This window comes from Protopterus annectens, chromosome 9.part0 (genome assembly GCF_019279795.1).
Source record: "Protopterus annectens isolate FY-2018-M chromosome 9.part0, PAN1.0, whole genome shotgun sequence".
NCBI lineage: Eukaryota > Metazoa > Chordata > Ceratodontiformes > Protopteridae > Protopterus > Protopterus annectens.
In genome coordinates this window covers 1,146,234,073-1,146,240,072 of record NC_056743.1, presented here as the reverse complement: position 1 = coordinate 1,146,240,072, position 6,000 = coordinate 1,146,234,073, and positions in this window count along the sequence as shown.

Here is a 6,000-nt window from a genome sequence, read left to right as displayed (position 1 = left end):
CAACTAGCTCTGCTGCCAGAAGATTCATGACCTGTATTTGTGTCTGCTGGGACAATTTTTGATTCTAGAACAGTGTGGTGAAAATGAGTTTTGTACTGCAACATGTTTTGGTCCAACCTATTTCTGTGTTTCATTTCAGGTGAAAGGAAGTCTGGGAATGAATATTACAAGTGCATGTGCTGCAGCTTTTGCGATCAGCTTTTACATCATTGATATCGGCTATGGAATCTACCCAGGATACTATGATTGTTACGATTATAATGGTTATTACAGTTATGACTGCTTTTACCTGAAACAGTCACTTGAAGTAAGTAAACTTTCCATTCCTGCATACAAGGTGTGCCTAAAATTTCACTAGATGTTGTACATGGGAAAATTTTTTTGAATAAGATTTCAAATGATTGCTGTAACATCACTGTAACATCAGATACATGTTCTTTCTATTTTATTTATTTGTTTTATTAACGGTTTGAAAACAGGGAAAATCCATTGGGCCAGAATGAGCTCGTTTTCAATGGAGGCCCGGGGAGAAAAGTCCATATACAATTATTACAAAGCCAATATCAACAAAGTTAACAAGTACAATACAATTTTCAAAAACTACTAAAACACAGTAATGTAAAAGACAGAATAATAACATTTAAGGAAGGTGTTGTAACACAGCACTGAATGAAATGAAAACATAAGTATTTTGGAGTGCATAAGTATAATTTGGAGTGCAGGCATTTATGCACTCAAAGTTTCATGAGGTGAGAGGGAGGAAGAATTAGAAGAGGAGAGTAGAACAGTGAGAGGTGAATAGGTTGAGTTATGAGAAAGGAAAAAGGGAGAGGGAGTGGAAATAAAATGAAGGGAGTCACTAGGGTGAGTTAAGAGAAAGGAAAAAGGGAGCGGGAGTGGAAATGAAATGAAGGGAGTCACTAGGGTGAGTTATGAGAAAGGAGGAAAGGGAGAGGGAGTGGAAATGAAATGAAGGGAGTCACTAGGGTGAGTTAAGAGAAAGGAAAAAGGGAGAGGGAGTGGAAATGAAAGGAGTCACTAGGGTGAGTTAAGAGAAAGGAAAACAGGAGAGGAAGTGGGAATGAAATGAAGGGAGTCACTAGGGTGAGGTATGAAAAAGGAAAAAGGGAGAGGAGTGGAAATGAAATGAAGGGAGTCACTAGGGTGAGTTAAGAGAAAGGAAAAAGGGAGAGGGAGTGGAAATGAAATGAAGGGAGTCACTAGGGTGAGTTATGAGAAAGGAGAAAGGGAGAGGGAGTGGAAATGAAATGAAGGGAGTCACTAGGTGGAGTTATGAGAAAGGAGGAAAGGGAGAGGGAGTGGAAATGAAATGAAGGGAGTCACTAGGGTGAGTTATGAGAAAGGAAAAAGGGAGAGGGAGTGGAAATGAAATGAAGGGAGTCACTAGGGTGAGTTATGAGAAAGGAAAAAGGGAGAGGGAGTGGAAATGAAATGAAGGGAGTCACTAGGGTGAGTTATGAGAAAGGAAAAAGGGAGTGAGAGTGGAAATGAAATGAAGGGAGTCACTAGGGTGAGTTATGAGAAAGGAAAAAGGGAGGAGTTGAAATGAAATGAAGGGAGTCACTAGGGTGAGTTATAAGAAAGGAAAAAGGGAGAAAGAGTGGAAATGAAATGAAGGGAGTCACTAGGGTGAGTTATGAAAAATGAAAAAGGGAGAGGGAGTGGAAATGAAATGAAGGGAGTCACTAGGGTGAGTTATGAGAAAGGAAAAAAGGGAGAGGGAGTGGAAATGAAATGAAGGGAGTCACTAGGGTGAGGTATGAGAAAGGAAAAAAGGGAGAGGGAGTGGAAATGAAATGAAGGGAGTCACTAGGGTGAGTTATGAGAAAGGAAAAAGGAGAGGGAGAGGAAATGAAATGAAGGGAGTCACTAGGGTGAGTTATGAGAAAGGAAAAAGGGAGAGGGAGTGGAAATGAAATGAAGGGAGTCACTAGGGAGTTATGAGAAAGGAAAAAGGGAGAGGGAGTGGAAATGAAATGAAGGGAGTCACTAGGGTGAGTTAAGAGAAAGGAAAAAGGGAGAGGGAGTGGAAATGAAATGAAGGGAGTCACTAGGGTGAATTATGAACAAGGAAAAAGGGACAGGGAAAGGAAATGAAATGAAGGGAGTCACTAGGGTGAATTATGAGAAAGGAAAAAGGGAGAGGAGTGGAAATGAAATGAAGGGAGTCACTAGGGTGAGCTATGAGAAAGGAAAAAAGGGAGAGGAAGTGGAAATGAAATGGAGTCACTAGGGTGAGTTATGAGAAAGGAAAAAGGGAGAGGGAGAGGAAATGAAATGAAGGGAGTCACTAGGGTGAGTTATGAGAAAGGAAAAAAGGGAGAGGGAGTGGAAATGAAATGAAGGGAGTCACTAGGGTGAGTTATGAGAAAGGAAAAAGGGAGAGGGAGTGGAAATGAAATGAAGGGAGTCACTAGGGTGAGTTATGAGAAAGGAAAACAGGGAGAGGGAGAGGAAATGAAATGAAGGGAGTCACTAGGGTGAGGTATGAGAAAGGAAAAAGGGAGAGGGAGTGGAAATGAAATGAAGGGAGTCACTAGGGTGAGTTAAGAGAAAGGAAAAAGGGAGAGGGAGTGGAAATGAAATGAAGGGAGTCACTAGGGTGAGTTATGAGAAAGGAAAAAGGGAGAGGGAGTGGAAATGAAATGAAGGGAGTCACTAGGGTGAGTTATGAGAAAGGAAAAAGGGAAAGGGGTGGAAATGAAATGAAGGGAGTCACTACGGTGAGTTAAGAGAAAGGAAAAAAGGGAGAGGGAGTGGAAATGAAATGAAGGGAGTCACTAGGTTGAGTTTTGAGGAAGGAGAAAAAAAGGATGGGGGGAGTAAAAATGATATAGAGGGTGTTAGGTGGGATGAGAGCATGAGCATTCCCAGTGAGAAGAGAGAATGGAATGGATCATTGTCTTCAAGGCAGTGTGATTTTGGGAGATTCAAATATGGGGGGGGTGAATTCCATAGACGAGCAAGGGTGAAAGACAGAAGAAATTGCCCAGGTGCGCCTAAGGGTTTGTACACTTCTAAGAGGTTCTGGTTACTGGATCTGAGTAGTCTGTCAGGATGATGCATGGTGAGTATGGGGGAGAGGGAAGGGCAGTTAGAGGGTTTTAAAATGAGTTTGTGAGCAGTTAGCAGATGAATATAAGAGAGACAATGGGGGAGTTCCAGCCAGTTCAAGGAGTGGAGTGCATCACAGTGGTGGGAGGACAATTTAGTCCCAGTAGCAAACTTAGAGATTTTATTGTAGCAGGATGACAGGTTTAACTTTAGGGAGGATTGATGGTTGGTCTGGAGAGGGGTTCCATACAAGAGAGAGGGACTGAGGGGCTGAGGTAGGAAATAGAGAGTATATGTTTGGATGAGGGAGTGAGATAACAGCTGTGATGATACAGCATTTCAAGCTTTTGTGTGTTTTCTTAATACTAGTTTGTATATGAATGTCAAACTTTAAATATTCATCAATGATAACACCTAGAAGTTGTGTATGGGAGATGATTTAAATGGGAATCTTACTCTGACTGACTATGGAGAAGGAATTTTTATTGACAGAGGTGTTTTAAGATGGGGTAAAGATCATTATTTTGGCTTTGGTTGCATTGAGCACAAGGTGATTATTCAGCATCCAAGACTCAGTACAAGAGAAGGCATCTTGTGTTAGTAGCATGAGTTTGGGAGAGATTGAGCACAGCAAACTATGTATTAGGAATGCACTGATGAAAATGTTGTGTCTTTTGGCTTTTCCCAGTTGGGGGTCGCCACAGTGGAACTCCGGTCTGCTAATGATTGGTAGTTGATTTTTCCGTGTCGAGTTACCAGCCCTGATGCACAACCTTCAACGAAGGTACACCCATTAACGCATGTCTCCACACAGAAGACACTCTAGCAGAGAATCAAAACGGACAGCGTCTTACTGTGAGGCGACAATGCTACCCCAGCACCACCACCGCGGGTAATGCACTGATGAAAATAATTAATGAAAATGTTAAAAAGTAAGGGTCCCAGTATAGAGCTTTGTGGAACACTTATTGGAGTGTGAAGAAAGGAAGAGGTACTATTCTTCCACTTGACTCCTTGCTGTCTATTAGAAAGGTAAATAGAAAAACAGTTAATAGAGGAGGGGAGAGATTGAGAAGAGAGAGTTTGGACAAGAGAAGTTTCTGGGAAACAGTATTGAAGGCCTTTGATAAGTCTAGGAGAAAGGTAGATACAATGTTGCCAGAGTCTCGGGAGCGGTTGATGATGTCAAGAAAGGAGAGAAGGGCAATGGTAGTACTATGTCCAGCTCTAATGGAGAAAGAAGTTGATAGTCTAGGAGATAGGGAAGGAGTTGCAAGTGTATGCATTTTTCAAGAACTTTCAAGATAGAGGACAGGATGGCTATAGGCCGTTGCCTCCTTTGTAGAGGGGAATGAGGAATGCTTTCTTCCAGAGGAGAGGTACATAGGATTCTTGGACTGAACGGTTGATAAGTGTGGTGATGGGAAGGTCTATGCCATCTGCAGCTGGCTTGAAAAAGTTAGATGGAAGGTTGTCTGGGGCATGAAAGCATGGTTTTAGTTTTAGTAGAAGTTTTTTTTTATGGTGTGTAGAAAGAAGGGTTGTATGGTAAAGGGTGGGGCATAAGTAGTGTTGATGTCAGTGGGACTAGAGTCAAGGGTGTGGGGTGAGGGTGGAGTAGGAGTGTTACTGGAGAATGACGTGGTGAGCTTGGCTATTGAATCAATAAAGAAAGAGTTGAACTGGGTAGCTAAGATATGATCTGGAGAGTTAGGGCCAGGATAGGGACTGTCTTTTTTGCAAGGAGAGAGGAGAGCAGATATACTGTTCCAACATTTTTTGGGGTTGGATCTACAATTATCTTGAAGCTTGGAGTAGTAGGACTTGTTTGTTTTTTCACATTTATTATGAAGTTGCTTATACTAAGTAAGAATGTTAGATGTTTTAGATTTATGGTAATGCTTCCAAGATTTATCACAGAGATGCATGAGTGTAATAGTTGCTTTAGTTAGCCAAGGCATGGATTTGGTTTTGACTCTTTTAGTTCTGGGGGGAGTGAAGCTATCTAGTAGGTTACTGAATGTAGTATTGAAGTATGTAACAGCATTGTCAAGAGGGAGGATTTTTACATGTTTCAATTCATATGTTTTAGTGAGTCAGAGAAAGCTAGAGGGTTGAAGTTTTTTAGGGTACAAGTTGTTATGTAGTTGTGGTGAAGATGAAGGGAGGATGGTGAGCAATGAGCAAAGGCAGGGAAATGATCGCTGAAAGAATTGGGTAGGTTGCCGTTGTCAGAAATGGAGTTGGGGAGAGAAACTACTATCCAGTCCAGAATACTACCAGAGTTGTTATCTTTATTCAATCTGGTAGGAGAGGTCATTATCTGAGTGTAGTTGTATAGGTTTATATTCTGAGGTGATGTAGTTGATCGAATAGAAGACCAGTTTATATTTATGTCACCTAGGAGTATAGTTTCATTGTTTATATTGGATGAGAACCAAGAGAGGATATCTTCAAGAATGGGATGTTATTTCCTGGTGGAATATAAAGGCCAGCTACACATGTTTTTATGGTTATTAATTTTTAGGAGGGCCAGCGTTAGATCAGCTGTTGTGAACTGGGGTATAGACTTGGTAAAGGGTGTCACTGTTAGGTAGTAGGAGAAAAGTAGGGCTACTCCACCACCTTTCTTTAGAGTTCTGTCATTTCCTTTGCTCTTGTAGTTGGGAGAGGTAATTTCAGAGTTTTTTTATGTGGGGTTTTAGCCATGCTCCAGTAATACAGAGAATGTTAGGGTTCTAATGGGATGGCCAGGCATGAAGGGTAGGAAGTTTATTGAATAAACTTTGGGTGTTAATGGTAGCAAAAGGGAGACATTTATGATGAGAAGGTGAGGAAGACAAGTTAGTGTTAGAAGCATGGTTGTCTGAGGGTCCAGGGTTAGGATGTATGTCACCAGAGATAAGGATAGAGATTAGTTGGAGT